This window comes from Balaenoptera physalus (genome assembly GCF_965194825.1).
Source record: "Balaenoptera physalus genome assembly, chromosome: 4".
In the NCBI taxonomy this organism is placed as follows: domain Eukaryota; kingdom Metazoa; phylum Chordata; class Mammalia; order Artiodactyla; family Balaenopteridae; genus Balaenoptera; species Balaenoptera physalus.
The window spans coordinates 5,854,296-5,879,371 of NC_138891.1; positions in this window are offsets into that span (position 1 = coordinate 5,854,296).

Sequence of the window (25,076 nt, forward strand, 5' to 3'; positions counted from 1 at the left end):
TTTTTTTGTTTTTTTTTTGTTTTTTGTTCGTTTTATAGTGGGTAATGTGAAGACTTCAGATGAAATAGATTGAGAAACTGATTGGAAATTGAATGCAAACTAAGACCACTTGACTGTTACTGAAATGAATAGCCCAGTTTGCTTTTTTTTTTTAAAGAAATTCACGTTCTTTTATTTATTTATTTATGACTGTGTTGCGTCTTCGTTTCCGTGCGAGGGCTTTCTCTAGCTGCGGCAAGTGGGGACCACTCTTCATCGCGGTGCGCGGGCCTCTCACCATCGCGGCCTCTCTTGTTGCGGAGCACAGGCTCCAGACCCGCAGGCTCAGTAGTTGTGGCTCACGGGCCCAGGTGCTCCGCGGCATGTGGGATCTTCCGAGACCAGGGATCGAACCCGTGTCCCCTGCCTTGGCAGGCAGATTCTCAACCACTGCGCCACCAGGGAAGCCCTATCTACTTGTTTTTGTTTTGTCAAGGGTTTAAGCATCTCCAATGGTCATTCCCTGAATACATAGCTAAAAAGGTGGGAGCGTTAGTGATCTCACTGGCGATAGCTGTGCTCAGTAAATCAGACTTCGATGATGACCAGCTTGGCAGTTTTGTTCAGCAGTTTCTCCATGGTATGTCCCATCTAGAGCCTAGTAACTTGTTAAGAAAGAAGAGAGTTCAGATACACATTTTGACCTGGAATGCTAGAGGTATAAACATTCATACTGCCTTCAGGAAGGAAAGGGATCGTTTAATGAGTGGTCTTTGTGAATCACTTTGCTCCAGAGCCCACAAAATGGTGCTCACGCTGTTCCATCCAAAAATACCAACAGGTTAAGTTTTGGGCCACTTTAAAAATATAACTTTAATTGGGTTTATATGGTTGTGTAGCTCAGAAAGCTCATAATGGCAACTTGAGTTTTTTTCATCTCCAAATTCCTGCTTTAAGTTCAGCTGGAGTTAATAAGAGAAACGCTTGCACTCAAGACTGAGAGAGACCTTAGAGATTCTACGGCATTGCCCAAAGTTCACACATCCCAGGTATTGCTGGTGGCTAACAATAATTATCCACCTCTAAACTCTAAGGAGTGAGTCTATGCTTTTCAAAGATGCCTTTTTCAATAGAGAAAGAGGATGTAAGATGAACGGCTATGTTAAAAATGTGCAGCCTGCACTAACACTACATTTCTCTATCTTAGACATTTCACTGGCAACTACTGTCCAAAGGGTGTGCTCCAAGCCTCAAATGCCCTCAATTAGACAGGAAGCGCCATCAAAGCCCATACTAAAGAATTTAATATAAAACAACTTATTCTACTCATAAGACTTTAATCATTACCTACATATCTCGGAAAATTTTTGTGGAACCTTAGGCGCATACTCAAATAATTATCAGAGATTTTCCCACTTCATTATCCCGCAGGCAACTCAAAATTCAGCATGTCTAAAAATGAATTATCTTCCCACAAAATTTCTGTCACAATAAATAATATTACTATTCACCCCACCACTCAAGACAGAAACTGAGGCATTTTATCTAATATTTAGTTCCCAGATTTGGGGTATTTTATCAAATAAATATAACCCAAGTCTAGAATTTCCTACAATGTGTTCTGTGAAACACTAGTTCCACAGAATGCCTCGGTGAAAATTCTTTTACATATAGGAAATACTGTTACTCAATCCTTCCAGTCAAAAGTTTACACTGCATTTTAGCAAATCAGACTTTATTTAAATTGACTTAACCTAGTGTTTTTCCAAGTTAATATTTGCTCTCCAAACTTATCTGTTTATCAATAGTACCTACTAAAATTCTTCAAAGCTAACATTCTATGGAGCACATTGAAGGAAATTGTGCTCTAACTTATCTCTTGCTGCTTACTTCATATTCCCCTCACCATTTACCCATTTGAATATGAAAACCTTCAACCTAATCTCTTGTCCATTCTTATAGTCTGCTATGTGTCTTTTTCACTGTGCTGAGAGTAATATTTATAAAATACAAATCTGATTCTGATACTTTTCTTCTTTGCCCCGTTCTGTGGCCTCATAATATTTACAGGACTGTATTGATTAAGAAAATTGAGCTGCAAGTAACAGAATTTCAATTAACAATAGCTCAAGCAATACAGACAAGTATTTTATTACATAACAAGTTTGGGGTAGAGAGTTTCAAGGCTGGTTAAATCAGCAAAATAAGCATACTATCAAGGATCCATATATTTCCAACTTTCTGTTTTGCTTTGCTTTGCAAAGATACAGGAAAGAAAAATCATTGGTGCAGGGTCCATTGCTCCAGACATCACAATCTTAACACAACACAAATATAATCAAACTCAGAAACAAGATTATTCCCTGATTTTTCCTTTTGTTTTAGGGGGAAATAAAACAACTTTCCCATAAGCCCTATAGATAATTTCTTCTCAGAAACTATTGTCCAGCATAGAACCACATTCCCTGTTGTGGTATCAAGGAAGACTGGGAAAGGAGAATTCTGATACTTCCAGTTTTAGTAGTTGAAGGTAGGCTTGCAAAAATGGGGAAAGATCATGAGGCATTGCTGTTGGGTAGGCAACACTCAGCATTATCCTTGGCATCCGACACCACTCAAAAGCTGGCCTTACCCTATCTTTCTAGTATTATTACTGGGCATTTCTAATATTACACCACATGTCCTTGTATCTACTTCCTTTTTCATAATATTCCTTTTAATAAAACTCCCTCTTCACAGCTTCTACATGTTCAGGTCTTAAGATTCATATTAAACAGAGTAACCTTGGACACCTCCATCACCAACACAGTGAATTACTTCCTCATAAATTACATTTTGGTGGGGGTGGAGGTTTGACTCAAGTGTGTGGTATTTATTTTTTATGGCTTTATTAAAGTGTAATTGGTGTATAAAAATTGCACATATTTAATGTATATAATTTAATGTGTTTAGAAATATATCCACACCTGTGATACCATCACCACAGTCAAGATAACAAACATATCCATCACCTCCAAAAGTTTCCCTGTGTCTCTTTGCTTTCTTCTTCTGTGATGAGAACATTTAACTTGATATCTACCTTCTTAACAAATTTTAGGTACACAATACCATACTGTTAACTATAAGCACTATATTTTACAGCAGATCTCTAGAAATAATTCATCTTGTAGAGCTGTAACTTTATACCCATTGAACAATAGCTCCCATTTTCCCTACCCCCATCCACTGGCAACCACCATTTTATTTTCTGCATCTACACTTTTGACTGTTTTAGATACCTCATGTAAGTGGAATTATGCAGTATTTGTCCTACTGTGACTGACTTATTCCACTTAGCATAATGTTTTCTGGTCCATCCATGTTGTTGAAAATGATGAGATTTCCTTCTTTTTAAAGGCTGAATAATATTCCATTGTATGTATATACCACATTTTCTTTATTGACTTGCTTGTCAGCGGATGTTTGGGCTGTTTTCACACTTGGCTACTTTAAATAATGCTGCAATGAACATGGGAGTGCAGATAACACTTCAAGATCCTGTTTTCATTTCCTTTGCATGTATACCCAGAAGAGGAATTGCTGAATCATATGGTGGTTCTATTTTTAGTTTTTTAAGGAACCTACATACTATTTTCCATAGTGGCTGCACCATTTTGTATTTCAATCAACAGTGTAAAAGTGTTCCAATTTCTCCAAAACTTCACAAACCCCTGTTATCTTTTTGTTTGTTTCTTTGTTTGTTTCATTGTAATAGCCATTCTAACAAGTGTAAGGTGATATCTCACTGTGGTTTTGATTTGAATTCTCCTAATTAATAATCACTAATTAAGTGATATTGAGCATATTTTCATATACCTGTTGGCCATTTGTATGTCCTCTTTGGAAAAATGTCTATTTAGGTCCTTTATACATTTTATATTTGGGTTATTGATTGATTGATTGATTGCTGCTGAGTTGTAGGAGTTCTTTATATATTTTGGAATGAATCCCTTTTCAAATATATGGTTTGCAAATATTTTCAGTTCCACAGGTCTCCTTTTCTCTTTGCTGATTGCTTCCTTTACTGTGCAGAAGCCTTTTAGTTTGATATAGTTCAACTTGTCTATTTTTGCTTTGGTGGCCTGTACTTTTCATGGCATATCAATAAAATCATTACCAGGACAAATGTCATGAAGTTTCCCTCCTATGTTTACTTCTAGGAGTTTTACAGCTTTAAGTCTTACATTTAAGTCTTCATTCCATTTTAAGTTGATCTTTTGTATGGTGTATGAGAGAAGTCTAATTTCTTTTCTTTTTCTTCCTTTCTTTCTTTCTTTCTCTCTTTCTTTCTTTCTTTCTTTCTTTCTTTCTTTCTTTCTTTCTTTCTTTCTTTCTTTCTTTCTTTCTTTCTTTCTTTCTTTCTTTCTTTCTTTCTTTCTTTCTTTCTTTCTTTCTTTCTTTCTTTCTTTCTTTCTTTCTTTCTTTCTTTCTTTCTTTCTTTCTTTCTTTCTTTTTTGCATAGTCAGTTGTTATCCAGATTTCCCAAAGCAATTTGTTGAAGAGGGTACCCTTTCCTTATTGTGTATGCTTGGTGCCCTTGTTGAACCTCAGTTGGTTGTATGTGTGTGGGTTTATTTCTGAGTTTTATTCTGTTCCATTGGTCTAAATGTCTGTCTTTATGCAAGCACCATACTGTTTTAATTACTGTAGTTTTGTGATATATTTAAAAATCAGAAAGTGTGATGATTCTATCTTTGCTTCTCTTTCTTAAGATTGCTTTGACTATTCTGGGTCTTTTGTTATTCCATATGAATTTTAGAATTGTTCTGTTGGGTATTTATGTCTTCCTGATTAATTTATCCTTTATGATTATATATTGTCCTTCTTTATCTCTTGTGACTATTTTTGAGTTAGAGTCTGTTTTGTCTGATGCAAGTACCATCACTCATGCTCTCTTTGGTTTGCCATTTGCATGGAATATCTTTTTTCATCCCTTTATTTTCAACCTACGTGTGTCCTCAAATCTAAAATGAGTTGCTTGTAGATCATCTATAATTGAGTCTTGTTTTTTATGCCTTCATCCACTCTATGATTTTGATGATTGGGGAATTTAAGCCATTCAGTTTAAAGTAATTATTAATAGGAAAGGACTGCCTTGCCATTTCCACTTTTTATTGTTTTCTGTCTGTCTTGTAACTCTTTTGTTCCTCTTTTACAATCTTGCTTTTTTTCCTTTGTGTTTCACTGTTCGTAGTGATATCTTTTTAAATTTCTCTTTCTTTTGTATATCTTCTAGAGGTATTTTGTGCATATGTGTTATTACTATGAGGCTTACATAAAACATCATATATATATAACAGCCTATTTTAAGGTTAAAATATCTTAACTTCAATCACAGCTACACTTTTACTTCTCCCTCCACATATTTTATGTTTTTGATGTCACAATTTACATCTTTTTTATAGTGTGTGTCCATTAACAAATTTTTGTAGTTATAGTTATACTTAATATTCTTTCATTTTGATTTTTATACTAAAGGAAGAGTGATTTACACAACACCATTACAGTAATACAGTATTCTGTACTTGTTTTATATTTACCTTTATCAAAAATATTTTCTACTTTCACATGCTTTATTTTGTTGTTTAGAGTCTTTTTGCTTCAATTGGAAGAGTTCCCTTTAACATTTCTTATAAGACAGTTCTGGTGGTGATGAACTCCTTTTGTTTTTGTTTGTCTAGGAACATCTTTATCTCCCCTTCATTTTTGAAAGATAGTTTTGCAGATATACAATTTTTATATAGCATTTTTTTTTCTTCCAGCTCTTTGAATATATATCATCCCATTCCCTTCTGTCCTGCAAGGTTTCTGCTAAGAAATATGTTGATGAACTTATGGGGGCTCCCTTGTACAAGATTGGTCACTTACTCTTGCTGTTTTCAAAATTGTATTTGACTCTAAATTTTGATAATGTGTCTCATTATTAGCTCTTTTGATCTATCTTCTTTGGAATCTCTTGGGCTTCATGAATCTAGCTCTCCTTTTCCCTCCACCGATTTGGGAAGGTTTTGCCATTATTTCTCTAAATAACCTTTCTGGCTCTTTCTCTTTCTTCTCCTTCTGGAACTCCCATAATGCATATATTGGTTATCTCATAGATCACTTACACTTTCTTCACACTTTTTCACTCTTTTCTCCTTTCATTCCTCAGACTGGATAATTTTGCTGTTTTCCCTTTTCACTCCTCTGTCTTTGAGTTTTCTGGTTCTTTCTTCATTCTGATTGATTATGATATTGAAGCTCCCTATTGTACTTTTCAGTTCAGTTACTTTATTCTTCAGCCCAGAATTTCCATTTGGTTCTTTTTTTATGGTTTCAATATCTTTGTTGATATTCTCATTTTGTACATATGTCATTTTCCTGATTTTGTTTAGTTGCCTATCTATGTTCTGGTGTACAATTATTTTGAATTCTTTGTCAGGCAATTCACAGATTTCTTTAGGGTTGGTTACTTTTTGTTCCTCTGATGCTGTCATATTTTTCTAATTTGTTGTGTCCCTTAGACCTTAGCATTCATATCTGTACATTTAAAGACGCAGCTACTTTTTCCAGTTTTAAAGACTGGCCTTGGCAAGGAAAAGCCTTCACCAATCAGCCCAGCTAGAAATTCTGAGAGTATCTCAAACCTTTTTTATGGATATGCATGTTTTACTCCTCCTGGGGTGGAAGTCTCAGAATTGTGTGCCTTGTTACAATCCCACAGAACCATTACTGGTGCTGAGAGTCACCTGCTCCTTTCCTTAGAGAGTGCACCAAAATGCTGGGACATTGGGTACAAGCTCCACTTTGTCTTCCAATTGAAGAAGAAAAATTAGTATTGTGCATCTTCTCCCAATCCCACTGAGATGTGCCAGGTACTGACACCTGCTCTTCAGTTTTCCCTAGTGAAGTACACTAAGGGCTGGGATGTTGGGTGTAAGTTCTACTTCTCTCCCTCCTTCCTGATTCTTCTCAGGATTGTGTGCCATCTCTCAATCCTGTAGACCCAAGCTGGCTGCTGAGATTCCCACTGTCTACTGAGAGTCAGCTCTCCCTCCTGTTGTTTTAGCTGCTCCAAGGCATTCCAACTCCCTCAGCTCTCTGGGGGATGTGAGACAGAAGTGGATGCACACTTCATTCTCTCTTTCCATCATGGAAGAAATCACCAAAAGGATCTTCTTCTGTGCTGAGCTGCACTGATTTGAAGAGGGGAGGTGTAGATAAAGTGAAACTGCTCTTTTTACCCGTTTCAATGTGATTCTCCTTGGCCCTGTGCACCTCTGAAGTGCTACAACTTCTTAACTAGATTTTGGAGTTCTCATAAAGGTATTATTGTCTGTATATGGTTACTAAATTGCTGTTTCTGTGTAATGATAAAGGCTGGGTTTTCCTATTCCACCATCTTGTAGATGTTACTCCATAAATAATTACATATTTTATATTCTGTGCCTCATTCATATTTGCATTCTAAATTCTTAGCCCCACTCTAAACATATAATTGGTGGTTAATAGTTTGTAGAATAAATGATCGATTTTTACAAACATCTACCTCTCTGTGTTCAGTATCTTGAAAGTTGTGAAAGCAGTACAAAGGAAAATATACAGTTTCCACTATGTAATGTAATGGCTTATAAATAATTTAATAGTGAACCTAGATATAAATACTTTGATATACATATATATATATGGCAATAAAAATTAATAAAGTGCTCTGGATGTGGCTGTGGAAAGAAATATTCCAGCTTGGATGGGCAAGATTGGTTGTGTGGTAGGATTGGCAGATCTAAAAAAAATAGCTCAGTGTTTGATAAGTGGATATTGCAGGAAAAGACATTCTAGAAATATATATGTATATAATATTTGTATATAAATATATATATATATATATATATGTATATATATACTTGAACAAGGACCCTGCTGTTGAGAAATATATGTTATTTAGGAGAATAATGTTCAAATTCTTAGTACTGAAGTATTGTAAATGGATAGGAAAAAGGAAAAGAATGGAATATGGCAAAGAGTAGAGACAGAAAACCAGTTAGCTCCATAGCAGAGAATCCCCAAAAGATAAATGAATATTTAAACTTTGTTCTCCATCTGAGGCTAAGAAAGATTACTCCTAACCCCAAACCCAAAGAAATCCCACTGGGAAATACCATAATAGATGATAAAATCAGGATATTAAATATGTTCTCTTGAAGCTGTATTTAGATTTTAAGGAATAGTAGATAGTTGAGGGATGGGAACATAGCACAGGTAGTAGAAAGCCCAGCTAGGTTTTGAAAATGTATAGGAAATTTAGTTAGAATTTGAAGTAGGAAGAGACAGTGGGAAAAGAATTGCAGTAAATTCTGGCTCTATCAAAAATCAGAACCATATATTTATAAAAGTCTTTTTACACACTTTCTTTCCCTGTGATTTTTGTATTTATATTTAGACATTTTTGTTTTTATGTCCATCAATTGTTGTAAGTGTACCCGTCCTTCTGATACAACATTGGACGATAAAACCAAAGGTCTTTAAAAATCACTTGTTTTGTATAACAAGGTTTATTTCTGATTTCAGTGGGAGTTACATTCACTACCATAAAAAGGATAGAGACCAACAAATCCTTGTTAAACCGTACTTGAATTTCTATATAAATAAAAATGCAGTTTCAAAAAGCTTACTTCTTTACATTTGCTAAATCAGGTACCTGAAGTGCTGAGCACACTTCTCATGGCTATTTTATAGTAGCCGGTAACTCCAAAAGCAAAAAACAGGGTTATTTACACTTCTTTTGATTCATGGGGAAAATTGCTTCTCTTTGGAGCTTAAGAAGGAAAATCTCCAGTTTTTGAAAAGCACTGTGCAATGCATACATACGTACACTCATACACAGAAATGAGGGAATGCATTTTAATTTATCCACGGGTTTCACTGCAAAACCTTTCTCAAAACCGTCTGGGTCAAATTTGCCAATGTGGAGGCCTGAGTTATTTCTGCTAGATAAAATCAAGTCAACCTGTCATTTTGCATTATAAACAGATGATCAGGGATGCGCAATTTAACATCTGCATGCATAGTAAGCAGTTGGGCCAGTACAAACAGTGACCGTCATGTGGACAAATGAGTTTGAATCCATGCACATTCTTTATGCATTATGCAGATGGCTTCATTTGTAAATGGGGTCCTTAAATATGAAAAAAAGCAGAAAAAGAAAATAGTTTGATTGAGTCCAGTTATTTTAAGTTAGAATGTTCTTCAAAATGAAGCAATTTGTTAGTAAAATGTAACAAAATGGAAATTTGGACATAAGGAACACCTGGCCCACAAATTTTGCAGATAATTAGATAATTGAATACCTATGACAGCTATTTAATTGTCATAATCAGTGGATAATTTATTTGAGACATAATCTTATTCACGCCTTTCTTATGTACAAATGGACATGTTGCCAGATGTGCATAAAGCATAATTTCAGTTCTGCTTTTACAATGAGATTCGACTTACATTAGTTTGCCTTGGCAAGATGTCACCCTTAAGTGGTGCCTTTCACAAAACAGTGTTTTGGAGACAGGTTTTGAAGAGAAGCCTTTACGAGAGGACCGTATTTAGTTAACTAAAATAGAGTTGGTGGTAAAGTGGATGAATAATTGCACTCAATGTATTTTGAAATAAAAACTACTTATCAATAATTATTTAAAGCTTCTCAAAGATTTTTTTAGACTTCACACATATTACGAAATTGGAAAACAGTACACAAAACTGGAGAATACTAGAGATATATTCACACATGTAAGCATGCTTTCATTGTCCTGTCAGTAAGATTTTAATGTCTGTAAACTTTAGACAGAGACCACCTTTTTGCTGGTCTCTGTGTTGCTCTCCTGGGAACCTCTGAATTTGAAGGAAAGAAAGTATATCTTCAGCCTTGTACTGATCTATTTGATGAAGACCAGTTGTCATAGAGAATCACATAGATTTGCAGCAGAATTTGTGTGAGTCATAAAGAATTTTATGTTGAGATGAGCCATTGAAATTTGGAATTGTTTGTTACAGCAGCACAACATAGCCTATCTTACCTTGTACACAATTTTATTATCCGTCAGAAATTCTGTATGCATTTACTCACTCTCAATACGATATTGTTCCTAAGAAAGGATCTGAAACTCTGAAACTTTTTTTATACTTTCATGTGGGAACATCAGTAAACAATAACTAAACCAAAATAATGAATGGCCAATTTTGTTATTGGCCAAAAACGAATCATGTGGTCAACCCTAAATGGGATTGTAGTTTCTAGCTGGATGAATTTCCCACCCCAACATAACTGGGGTTCATTTTATAAATAAGAAGGGGATAATGATATTGGGAAAACAATTCCCATTTCTGTTTAAATTCCCAACCACATTGACAGAAATGGGAAAAAAAAATTCAAGGAAGCTGATTAATTTGTTCAAGTGCTGGAACCAGAATTTGAACCCAGGTGTCTACATCTCAGGAATATCACTACTGCTTTCTCAGTTTAGGTGGATCTTCCACAGAATATTATGGTTAAAGGAGATCAGCATTTGTGGCAGAGATGGCTTGGTATCCACCAAAGATGCATGACCTGTTTCCATTTAGATAAGCTGGTGCTAGGAAGCACAGAGCAACCAGGCAACACTTTCCCCATCTTCCTTTGCATTTAGTGTCAGTCTGTGACTAGCTCGTCCCAGTGAAACTTAAGTAAAAATGATGTGTGTTGCTTGCAGACTTAGGTAGTTAAGGAATGTTTGTCTTTCTCTGTCCTTGCTCTTTGTCTATTTAATGTCAATGCTTGAAGCAACTGCAAGGCACCTTGGAGATATGGTGGGTTCAGTTCCAGACCACAGCAATAAGGTAAATATCACAGTAAGGTGAGTCACACATTTTTTTTGGTTTCCAAGTGCATATAGAGGTTATGTTTATACTATACTGTAGTTTATTAAGTGTGCAATATCATTATGTCTAAAAAAAGTAAATACCTTAATTAAAAATACTTTACTGCTAAAAATTGCAAACCATTATCTGAGTCTTCAATGAATCATAATCTTTTGCTGCTGGAGGGTTTTATCCTGATGTTGATGGCTGCTGACTGGTCAGGGTGGTGATTGTTCTGAAGGTGGGGGTAGGTGTGACAAGTTCTTAAAGTAAGACAACAATGAAGTTTTCCACATCAATTGACTCTTTCTTTTAGGAACTATTTCCCTGTAGCGTGCAGTGCTGTTTGATAGCATTTTAACCACAGTAGAACTTCTTTCAAAATTGGCTTCAATCCTCTCAAACCCTGCTGCTGTTTTATCAACTAAGTTTATGTAATGTTCTAAATCCTTTGTTGTCATTTTAACAATCTTCACAGCATCTTCACCAGGAGTAGATTCCATTTCAAGAAATTTCTTTCTTTGCTCGTCAGTAAGAAGCAACGCCTCATCCCTTAGAGTTTTATCCTGAGCTTTCAGCAATTCAGTGACATCTTCAGGCTCCACTTCTAATTCTAGTTCTCTTGTTATTTTCTTCTGCATCTACATTGACTTCCTCCACTGAAGTCTTGAACCCCTTAAAGTCATCAATGAAGGTTAGAATCAACTTCTTCCAAACTCCTGTTAATGTTGATATTTTGACCTCTTCCCATGAATGATGAATGTTCTTCATGGCATCTAGAATGGTGAATCCTTTCCAGAAGGTTTTCAATTTACTTTGCTCAGATCCACCAGAGAAATCACTATCTGTGGCAGCTATAGCCTTAGGAAATGTATTTTGTAAATAATAAGACTCAAAATTCAAAATTACTCCTTGATCCATGGGCTTCAGAACGGATATTGTGTTAGCAGGCATGAAAATAACATTAATCTCATTGTACCTGTTCATCACTCCATCAGAGCTCTTGGGTGACCAGGTGCATTGTCAATGAGAAGTAATATTTTGAGGGTTTCCCTGGTGGCACAGTGGTTAAGAATCTGCCTGCCAAGGCAGGGGACACGTGTTCGAGCCCTGGTCCAGGAAGATCCCACATGCTGAGGGGCAACTAAGCCCGTGCGCAACAACTACTGAGCCCACACACCACAACTACTGATTCCTTTGTGCCTAGAACCCATGCTCTGCAACAAAAGAAGCCACCGCAATGAGAAGCCCATGCACCGCAACAAAGAGTAGCCCCCGCTTGCCGCAACTAGAGAAAGCCCGTGCGCAGCAACGAAGATCCAACGCAGTCAAAAATAAAATAATTTTTTTAAAAAATGAGAGGTAATATTTTGAAAGGAATCTTTTTATTTTCTTTTTTTCCTGAGCAGTAAGTCTCAACAGTGGCCTTAAAATTTTCAGTAAACCATGTTGTAAACAGATGTGCTGTCATCCAGCCTTTGTTGTTCCATTTATAGAGCACAGCCTGGGTAGATTTAGCATAATTCTTAAGGGCCCTGGGATTTTAGGAATGGTAAATGAGCATTGGCTTCAACTTAAAGTCACTAACTGCATTAGCCCCTAACAATAGAGTCAGCCTGTCCTTGGAAGCTTTGAAACCAGGCATTGCCTTCTCTCTAACTATGAAAGTCCTAGATGGCATCTTCTTCTAATATAAGTCTGTTTTGTCTCCATTGAAAATATGTTGTTTAGTGTAGCCACCTTCATTAATTATCTTAGCTAGATCTGGATAATTTGCCACAGCTTCTACATCAATCAGTACTTGCTGCTTCACGTTGCACTTTTATGTTAGGGAGATGGCTTCTTTCCTTAAACCTCATGAACCAACCAACCTCTGCTAAGCTTCACACTTTTCTTCTGCAGCTTCCTTGCCTCTCTCAGCTTTCATAGACTTGAAGAAGGTTATGGCCTTGTGCTGTATTAGACTTTGGCTTAAGGGAACGTTGTGGCTGGTTTGATTTTCTATTCAGACCACTCAGACTTTCTTTATCTCAGCAATAAGGCTGTTTCACTGTCTTATGTGTTCACTGGAGTAGCACTTTTAATTTCCTTTAAGAAATTTTCCTTTGCATTCATTCACAACTTGGCTAACTGTTTGGTATACAAGAGGCCTAGCTTTTGGCCTATCTTGGCTTTCAACATGCCTTCAACACTAGGTTTAATTATTTTTAGCTTTTGATTTAAAGTGAGAGATATGCAAATCTTCCTTTCACTCGATCACTTAGAGGCCATTTCAGGGTTATTAATTTGCCTAATTTCAATACTGTTGTGTCCCAGGGAATAAGGAGGCCCAAGGACAGGGAGAGAGAAGGGGAAATGGCTTGTTAGTGGAGCACTCAGAACACACACATTTATTGATTAAGTGCCCAACTTATATGGGCACAGTCTTGGTGTCTCCCCAAATTACAATAGTGACATCAAAAGTCACCATAACAAAATCACAGATCACCATAACAAATATAATAATAATGATAATGTTTGAAATATTGTGAGAATTGTCAAAATGTGACACAGACACATGAAGTGAGCACATGCTGTTGGAAAAATGTCACCAATAGACTGGGGTTGCCACAAACCTTCAATTTGCAAAAAAACACAATGTCTGTGAAGCACAATAAATCAAAACACAATAAAATGAATTATGACTACATCTTGGAACCTATATGTTCAAGAAGGCAGGACCTTAGTCTGCTTGGCATCTGAATGACTTCGTGGAATGGAAGTACCACCACCCCTTCCCCAGGGACCTTGCTGAAAAGTAGCTGGTATTTGGCCTATTATCTGAGAGAAAGTGAATTTGCGGTTTGACAGTTGAAATTTTGGAGTTTGTCTATTATAGATGCTAGGAGTTGAATAAAACAATAAAGAAAAGGAACTAAGTGACTTATATGGAAATCAGGCATCAATTAACGGAAATGGGATTCTTTTGGAAGATGAAACTTTCTTTGCACTAAAGATATGTGATTTACTCTCTTGTCCTAAAGCTGGTCCTTGTGGAGATGGGAAAGATATTACTGAAAAAAGGAAGAAGTTCAGAATATAGTGAGCAGCTAAGAAATCGCAGAGTCAGGTAAAAGAAGTTCATGTTTCAATTAATAAATTATGCACATATTATGAGAATACAGGTTAAATAGCAGAACTTAATGGTAACTCTGCAAGCAGACATATTCCCCAGAGTCCATTTAAAGTCTGGAAATATTTCAAATTTTATTTAAGTAAGAGCCAAAGTAGACAATCAGTGGTCCCAACTACTCTCACTGTACTGTATAATCATTTAGCCATTGAGCACTTGAAATGTGACAAGCTAAAATTGAGATGTGTTATAAGTCTAAAATACACATGTAATATCAAAGAGTACAAAAAATGTGAAATATCTCATTAACAATTCCTATATTGATTATAAGTTCAAATTATGTTTTGGATATAATAGGTTAAATAAATATAATAACAAAATTAATTTTACCTATTTAAAGATTTTTACAACTTAACGTATGTAGGGGCTAACATTACATTCTTATTGAATGATGCTGAGCTAAGAGATTTACAGCATGTTTTATTTGTTCTTCCAAATTCAGAGTTGAAGGTAAGATATGTGATAACAAACACTCATCCAGAGAAGCAACTTTGTCAAGAAACTTTGAAAGAAAATGAGAAGTTGACTTGGTTTAATAGAATTTTAAGCATGTTGTTTCTTAAATGAATGTACAAATAAATAGAGTGCCTTCCCCAATCTACATTTCAATGACCCTTGTAGAAAAGAAAAAAAGAAATCAGACAAAAACAAAAATACCTACACAGTAGTTTACAACATTCTGTGAGACTTACATACGACCTACAAAGTTACTATGCCGCAGTTTCCTATTATTTTAAAATAGGGGTGATTATATTTTCTTTCTTTACATAGTTATGACAATCAAATGTGAAAACATGCATTAAAGCACTTTAGGAAATTATGTAAGTGCCCCGCTACTGTAAGAAAGGAAACACCTATAAATTAGGGGATTTAACATCTGAACAGAGAAAATATTATAGCTCCTTCTAAATAACGTTTGCACGTACAGGTAAGTACATTTGAATGAATTAATGGACATTTAAAATTTTTTTCATTCTAAATCATATTGAGGATCAATTAGACTTTCATCTTACTGCAGTAATGTAATTACTGCTTCTATTATAAAACAACATTTTGAAAAAATGTGACAACATACACTACTCAGACTCACATTTGTTCTATGGTCCCTTCACAGTCACTCTATATAACAAACCAATGTAAAATAGATCCTATCTCAGGATCCAGGTCACTTACATTTGATGAAAGCCTGATATTTTAAAATTTATAAAACATAGTGCCATATTCCATGAAATATTTTATATACATATATTTTGAAAACATTCCGTCATTAAAAGCATACCTAAGGTCTTGGAGAATATATTCTACAGGTCTTTGTGGGAAGAACAGTGTTTCTTTTTAAAATCTGTGTATCTTTATGTATCTTCAAGGCTTACTTCAGACTCTTGGTTTCAACCATATATCTACGTTTGTAATCTGTTTTGATTATATCACTTGTCACGTTGGCATTATATATTTTTATTAAACACAGACAACTTCATTTCTGTGTATCTTATATTTTTGCAAAAGTTTAATAAAACTATTATATAAATATGAATGTGCCATTTTTTCCATATACTCTCCAAAGCTGCAAATCATTAAAAAAAATTTAACCTTTGCCAATTGTATAGGTTAAACTGGCATTTTATTGAGACTTTGAGTTACATTATTTTAGTTGCCTGAGGGTCTAAACCTATTGTCATAAACTAAAGGGTCACTTATAACTCTTCTTTTGTTTCTTCTCTTAGTTTATATTAATATGTAAGGTGTCTCTCATTTTATTATTGGTTTTAAATAAGTTTTATGATAAAGATATCAAGTTTTTTCATCACATAGGTTTCTAATAGTTTTCCAAATATATCCAGTTTTGTAAATTATTTTAATTATGTCCCTAATCATATTGGAGTTATGCTTTGTTGATGCTTAATGCACCATCATTTAATTAAATAGTAAATAACACCTCCCCCCCATTGGCTTTGTTTGTCAAACTATATGATGCAGTTGTACAAAGAGGGCTCTGGTGTTAATATTCTTGAGTTCAAATCCCATCCCTAAAGTCTATTTGCTATATGATCTTATGTACATTGCTTAAGTCATTCTGGCTTTAATTTTCGAATCTTAAAAACAAATATAATGCTGATGCCTCCATAATAAGTAAAACACGTAAAACTAAGGTAACACTTTACACACCATAATCACTCATCAGATGATAGCTATCATTATAATACACTAAATTCTCAAGAACCCATGGATCATTTTTCATCTCTTTATTCTGTTGCATGGATAGAGCTCAGATTTAGAGTCATGGGTGTGAATCATTAGCACAAAACAAAGGAAGACTACTTGCCTGTTGTTTCTTCCAAATCCAGAATATGTGACTCTATTTTACAGAAAAGATGCAATATTCTACGCAAGTAGATAAAGAATGGGAACACCTTGAGGTTGGGGATTGGGTTTTCCATTCTGCATCTCAAGAACCTAGCAGACTACTGGGGGAAAGACATTATAATAGAACACATTTTTGACAGCCAGCTGTATTTTTGAGAATTGGCATAGCATCAGTGAGTTTGTGAAGGAAATGTGATTTTTGTCTGTTTTTTAATTCTGCTTTTCTTTAGGTTCTAAAAAGAAAAGAACTGAGTAGTACATATTGGATCATGTCTGTGGACTTTTGGCACCTGAGAAGAAGTATTCTTTGTGGGATATAAGTTTCAATTTGTGTTAAGTTTGAAATTCTCCATATTGAGCTTCCAAAATAGAGAGCAATTATTCTAAAAAAAAAATCAGATGATCATTCAGTTACACCTTTGCATTGAGTATGGTGTCTTGCTATTGCATGCCACTGATGCCCATTTATCACTCACAGTATCTTGCCAGTACTTTGTCTACAAAGTGCTAAGCAGCTGTGCACAATGGAAAAAGCTTGAAATCTGGGGTCAGATAAGTCTGTAATTGGTTTTTCAGCTCAACCATTTATTAACTGTGTGACTTTAGGCAATACTTACATTTTCTGATCTTTAGTTTTTATATTAAAAAGGAATCAAGATACCTACCTTACTGGGTTGATATGAGGATTAGAGATAATACATAGCAAGAAGGTATCATGTAGTAGATGCCAAATGCATAATAGTTAATATTAATATAAGATTACTATATCCATACATTCATTTTCCTCAATTGTTTCCAGAAAACTAATAGGTTACTATGTTAGAAAATAATCTGATATTTTTGTGGCTTCCAAATCCATCACCAAAGACATTAATTTGAGATGAAGAAGATGAGATTTTTTAGTTTATTAATCAGGATTATTTTTCATATATAACACTGATTTGGGGCCAGCACAATTTCTAAGTATCAATTTTCACATTAAAAAAAAATAAGAATACTGGGAACATCTCAAAATTGTTTTAAGGTCTAGTATGACATTGTGGGTAAAGTGTTTTACATAGTAAATGCTCAAGATCATCTGAACCTACTGTTAATATAATGCAAAACTGCTCTCAACAACAACCATAGCAGGGAGTTTTATTTATCCAGTTGAGAACATTTGTCACCCTAAACTTGAATTTTTGAAAGATAACCTAACTGCAAACTTAACAAAGGCAATGAATCTTGAGTTAACCTGCTAGATTTGGCTCCTAGGTGAATTAATCCATTTTCTCTTTCTCTGTCTCTTGGTTTCTTTATCTGTAAAAAAGAGAGTGCCAACCCCTTTCAGGTACTAAAAAGATTAAATCCAGTTGAATCCCCTAGCACGTTGCTAATCACATAAATGTTCAATTAATATGTAATTATTTTAAGTTAGAGATCACGTTATTGAAATCTCATTTTATACGTCTACTTGAGCTCTACATCACTATATATATATATATATATATATATATATATATATATATATATTTAATATTATTCAAGTAACTTAAGGACCTCTGAAAGTCTGTCCTTCCATAAAATCAACAAAAATAAAACTGGAAAAAATTGTCAGAATCAAGTTTTTCAAAACTCTGGAAATTAACCAAAGGCTTGCAGCAACATGGGGAGCATTTAATCAAGAAAAATGGCTGATTATCAGTAAGAACAGCAAGCTTTGTGGTGTTTTAATTTGCTCTAGTCCATCGCCTATTCCCCAAATCAGTGGTAGATTGGAAAATAGCAGCTTGTGTTGCCAGTACTGTAGACAGAAGAATGGATCTCATTCCCAAAGAAGTGCAACTATTTGATCTGTCTCTTGGTAACTTGGAAGATCTCATTCAAAAGTTACTTTTATTTGACCTTGCTCAAACTCACCTAGTGCTAAACATCTTTCCCTGGTGGGTGGAGTGAAGGGTAAGGAGAGCTTGGTAAACCATTTTAACATAATAGCTACCTGAAGTGATGGATAAAAGTTGAGGCAAAAAATATACTGATCAAAGCCTTAAAAGAAAAGGCTGATAAATGAGATGTCCATAGGGGTTTGCAAAAGCTATTTCATATTCCTGGGAATCTAGAAAGCCACATGCATGCCCAGGGCTCTGGACAACTGAGAATTTGCTCCAGAAAGACCTGAGAAGGCATTAAGTGCTCAACTCTCACCTCCTTGAGGTGCTGATAACAGGAGCAAAGGTTAAGGAAGAGTTTTGAACTGCCTGCCTGGGTATTAAAGGCATGTCACCCACACAGAACTCTGCAGCAAAGACTGTAAGAATCATTGGTTCCAAGCATTTAAAGAATCTCTGTTAAATCATTGGCTGACCACTGAGAAGACTGAGTGAAGACTTTTGTAGCCAAATATGGCAATGATAGACTTTACAGAATTTGTTTAGAAAAGTCACTAAACAAACAAGAACAATTACAAAAAATGAGAACCACAGTAACCCTGAGGAAGGAGGAGAATGTGTTTTCCAGAGTTGCCACATTGTACTTGAAATGTCCAGTTTTCAACAAAAAGTTATGAGATATACAAAGAAATAAGAAAATATGGTTTATTCCTAGAAAAGAAAAATCCATAGAAATTGGTTCTGAGAAAGTGCTAATATTAGATTTAGGCAGTCTTCAAATCATCTATTTAAAATATGTTCAAGGAGCTAAAGGAAATCATGTCTAAAGGACTAAAGACCATATCAGAATATAAATAAAACGATAGAAATTATAAAAAAGGAACCAAATAGAAATTATGGAGCTGAAAAGTATTATTAAAAAATATGGTGCTGAAATAAAACATTCACTAGATTATTTCAACAGCAGATTTGAGCAAGCAGAGAAAGAATCAGTGAATTTAATACAGGTCAATTGAGGAACAGCAACAAGAAAAGAAAAGTAAAAATCTAACAAGCCTCAGAGACTTGTGAAACATCATAAAGCATGCATTTGAAAGTCTTAGAAGGAGAGAAGAGAAAAAAAAAGAAAGAGACTACTTGAAGAAATAATGGTCAAAAATTTCCTAAATTTGATGAAAGATATGAATTTACACAACCAAGGAGTGTAGCAACTTTAAGGACAATAAACTCAAAGATCCACACTTATCCACACTATAAGCAAGTTGTTAAAGTCAAAGACAAAGAGAGAAACTTGGAAGAAATAAGAAAGAAGTGACTCATTACATACAAGGGATTCTCAATAACAGCTGATTTCACTTTGAAAAACTATAAAAGCCAGAAAGAGTGGGATGACATATTCCAAGTGCTAAGACTGTCAATGAGAATTTTATATCTGGAAAAACTATCCTTAAAAAATAAAGAAGAAATTAAGAAATTCTCAGATAAAAGCTAATATTTGCCACTAGCAGACTTGTCTTACAAGAAATTCTAAAGGAAGACTTCATGTTGAAATAAACGAGAGTAGACAGTAACTTGAATCTATAAGAAGAAATAAAGAACATCAGTAAAGATAACTACATAGGTAAATATAAAACACAGTATAAATGTATTTTTGGTTTGTAACTTCTATTGTTTTTCACTATCTGATTTAAAAGACAACTGCATGATGCAATATTTATCAATCTAAGTTGATGGGCACATAATTTATACAAAGATATAATTTGTGACAATAAGAGTAAAAGAGAGGAAAAAACTATCTAGAAGTATTTTTGTATGTTATTGACATTATGGAATGCACTTAGGTGGAAATCTATAACTTTAAACACCTACATTAGAAAAGACAAAAGATTTAAAATAAAATAACCTTCTATGTTAAGAAACTAGAAAAAGAAAAGCAAACAAAACTCAAATCAAGAAGGAAGAAAATAACAAAGATGAGAGTGCAAAAAAAATTAACCAACCTGACGAAGAAAAGATTTTTAATGGCATATTTATTTTTGGCATGGTGTCGGCAAACAGGTGGTTGATTGAACATGATTTAATCTTCCACTTTTCACCTGTCTGTTTTGGCACTATTCAGAGACATTCATAATGAAAGTAAAGCAATAGGATTAAATGAGTCACGAAAGACAATAAAATCTTGCCTTTTTTCTCCTAGTTGGAATATGTTTTGCCTCTAAATATGCATCATTTGCATTTTAGACTTCGGTAAGTCTGCATTACAGAGTTGGATAAATGGTTTATGACAGATGTACATCTGGGATAATGCCTCGTACAAGATCAGAGAAATAATGTTGGTATGGTTACTTCATTCAAATGATTTAAAATAATTTCTCTCAGAGTAACTGCTCCTATATTTTCATAGATATTATTACTGTGTAAATTCTAAATTCATGCTAATAATGTATTGTTAAATTTCCTTCATGTATATAGTATTTTTCACTTACTAAGTTCTTATAACTACACAATCTCACTGAGAGTTGTCACCCCATTGAATATCTACAAAGTAAACAAAAGTACTGCTACAAAGTACTCTGTTTATCTACTATGAGACTCACCACAACTGTGGAGAAAAAATATTTCATCTCTTTATTCTTTAACTAATCATTCAAAGTCCCCTTGACTTATTAGCAGGAATCTCACCAGTTTCCATTGAGACTTATTTTCTCCTGACCTTTAATTGTTCAGGGATCCTGCGGTTTACCCAGTCTAAAGGTAAGTCAGCTCTCTCCTGACATCAAGAGTAGAAGGATCTGGAGACTAATGAAAGTATTATTGATGTCATTGTTGGACCAGGATCCTACATAATCCTTTGGAGACTTGTACACAAGTTAATACCATGTCCATATGTTTACATAGCTCCTGATATGGTGCCACCAGTGGGCTTCAAATTATAGCTCTTTTAGTTAACACTCACATATACAGCCAGTATCCCCAAAGAAAATTTCTTGCCAAGTGTTTGGATTTATAGCAACTACCAGAAGTAGCTGCAGTTAAACCTATATTTGGCCCTAGGAACTCAAGCCTCCCTAAAGTGATGTTATTCTAGGAAACTTACTAAACCTGCCTGCTACCGATCTTGGTTGGAACTCTGTAATTCACTAAAGTAATCTCCTTAACACTGGAATAAAACCCTATTCTTGGTAACTCTCAAGTTCTTAGATTACATATTTCTAAAGGGTAAAGACTTGCACTTGGGCCAATATCATACCTTTTTAATAAATGGTCTGATGATTAAAACTTTTATACAGTGCCTGCCATTTTGCTTCACCAAATTATCCTGGCTCATATCCACCAAACAAGGAATGTATCTACATTTTGGAAGCTGCTTCACATTAAAGAATAGAGTTGACCTTTGATGAACATTATTATATAGAACCATCATTTGAATGTCAGTTTGATCACTTGGAAGTTAGAGATGGGCTAACTTTGGTTTCTCTCCACTTATAGATTGTTACTGTGGTGTGAAAAGCCCACCATTAATTAGACCAACAGGGAGACTCATGTGGATTAAGTTTAGGTCTGATGAAGAACTTGAATGACTGGGATTTTGAGCAAAATATTCGTTTATTCCAGATCCAGACTTTACTTACCTAGGAGATATCTTAAATCTCAACCCAAATTGCCAGTTTGAGCTGTCAGGAGCTGACAGGATAGTGCGTTCTAGTCAGGTAGAAGAAGAGGAAAAAACAAAACCCAGCCAAGCAGTTGATTGCATATGGATGATTAAGGCTACTCCAAAAGCTAAGTTGACATGGAAAGTAGATCAAGGGACTTCTCTGGTGGTGCAGTGGTTAAGAATCCACCTGCTAATGCAGGGGACATGAGTTAGAACCCTGGTTGGTGAAGATCTCACATGCCACAGAGCAACTAAGCCCATGCACCACAACTACTGAGCCTGCACTCTAGAGCCCGCAAGCCACAATTACTGAGCCCATGTGCCACAACTACTGAAGCCTGCTTGCCTAGAGCCCATGCTCCGCAACAAGAGAAGCCACCACAATGAAAAGCCCGTGCACCACAATGAAGAGTAACCCCTGCTCGCCACAACTAGAGAAAGCCCGTGTGCAGCAATGAATACCCAGTGCAGCTGAGAAATAAATAAATTAATAAACTTAAAAGAAAGAATTTTAAATAAAAAGATGATCATGTATTAAATGAGAGAAAGAGAAAGTATTGTTCATGTGCTTCCAAGTAAGATTGGGATTCTTGGGTAAAGTCCTCCTTTCCCTTCCCATTTAACATCTTACATACCAGGGATCACAGGCATTGTGTCCTTGCTCATGCCACTAAAGAGTCTGTCAAGAGCTAAATGACCATACTAAAAGGTTCCTAAACAAGAAGTTCTGTTCCAGATAAACTAAAATCTCAATATGCAGACATAAGGAACTCTGATATTTAAAAGACTTCCTTTGAAAGGCACCCTTTGTTAAAAATTCTTGCCTTGGCAGGTATAGTCTACCCTGTAAAAATACATAATCCAAGAAACTTGAGAGCTATCAAGAATAAGTTTCTCCTTGTTGCTGCAAATGGCATTATTTCATTATTTTTAATAGCTTAGTAATATTCCATTTTATATATGTACCACTTCTTCTTTATCCATTCATCTGTTGATGGACAATTATGTTGCTTCCATGCCTTGGTTATTGTAAATAGTGCTTCAATGATAATTGGGGTGCATGTATCCTTTCAAACCATGGTTTTTCTCCAGATGTATGCCCAGGAGTGGGATTGCTAAATCATATGGTAGCTTTGTTTTTAGTTTTTTAAGGAACCTCCATACTGTTCTCCATAGTGGCTGCACCCATTTACATTCCCACCAACAGTGTAGGAGGGTTCTCTTTTCTCCACAGCCTCTCAAGTATTTATTATTTGCAGACTTTCTGATGATGGACATTCTAACTGGTGTGAGGTGGTATCTCATTGTAGTTTTGATTATCATACTAAGTGAAATAAGTCAGACAGAGAAAGACAATATCATGATATTGCTTATATGTGGAATCTAAAAAAAGACACAAATTAACTTATTTTACGAAACGGAAACAAACTCACAGACATAGAAAACAAACGTATGGTTACCAAAAGGGAAAGGAGGGGGGAACGTTAAAGTGGGAGTTTGGGATTGACATGTACACACTACTATATTTAAAATGATAATCAACAAGGACCCACTGTATACCACAGGGAACTCTGCTCAATATTCTGTAACAACCTAAATGGGAAAAGAATTTGAAAAAGAATAGATACATGTATATATATAACAGAATCACTTTGCTGTACAGCTGAAACTAACACAATATTGTTAATCAACTATACTCTGATATAAAATTTAAAAAAAAAGAATAGGTTTCTCATTCATAGGTCTTCAACCAGACTCTCACTTTTTTCTTCCAAATTTATTTATTCATAATAAATGAGTTTAGAGTAAACTACATATCCAGGAATATAAAGATGAATTGGATTTGTCCATAGGAAATTCATATTTCAGTAGACATGTCAACAAACGACTAGACAACGCTATAATATGTGCTTTAGTGGAACTGTGAACAGAGAGCTAAAGAAACACAGAAAGCATCTGACTGCCTGCGACACAGCATCAGAGCAAAACTGGGATTTGAGCTGCTTCTAAACTAGGTGTGAGCTTGATCAGACGCCACACCTGCCATGCTCCTAATTAGTAGGATTGATTTTTTGATCATGTGTGGTTGAGCATGGTCCCCTCCCTCTCACATGTCCAACCTCTGCACGCTAGAGGTTTTGCAGAAGAAAATAACTTTCTCAAATAAAGGATGGTTGTTTTTCAAGTAACGATAGAATTATATTCGTGTTTCTATATTAGAACCTACAGATGTGCTCTGAATATTCATTTGAAAACATGTATTGAATGATTCCTAAGGTGAAGATGAGGCAGAAAGAGATTTCAGGCAGAGGGAAATACATATATTTTTTTAAAAAATATACAGAAGGACATTAAAGGAGGTAGCAGGTTCAGGAATAAATAAAATAATTTCACTGGACTTATTGAAATAGAACTTACCATGACTCAGTCTAGTAGGAAAAGAAAAGAGTTAAAGGTGGAGGACAAGGGTTGTAAGCTAAGTCTAGAAAGATAGATTTGAGGTCCTTCTGTGCATGATGGGAGCAAAGAAAAGGTTTTCTTCAAGGGAGACATAGAGTCAAGTTTGATTGTTAGGAAGATAATTATCTAGACAATAGGGAAATATAAAAGATGGCCTAAAGTAGGAAAGAATGTTGACGGGAAGATGAGTTAGGAGTGTGTTGTAATGAGGAAAGGGAAAGTATAGATATTGATCATCTAGTGGCATTTAATCTGAAAAAGCAACTGGTATTCAAATTCTGTGAATTGAAAAACGTAGGATTTAGTGACTGATTCAATTTTATAGGGAAATAAAGGGAGTGTGCATCTTGGACAAGTTGGTAGACAGTGATTCCATAATTCAGGATAGTGAGGAAAAGATGAAGAGTAGATTGTGGTAGATGATTGAGAACAGACAGTTGGACACGTTAAGTTTTGGGGACCAGAGGGAGACGCTGATGGTGCACAGTAGGAAGTTGAAAATATGATTTTGGAGGTTTATATAAAATTTGTAACTAGAGAGCCAAATAGAAGTAGTCACCATTATCAATACAGTAGCCACCGTCATGGCTGTCTAAGAGAAAACATAGAAAAAAGAGTTTGGAATGAGGTGAATAGAAGGTCCAGGATGAAACCTAGAGAACAACATTTA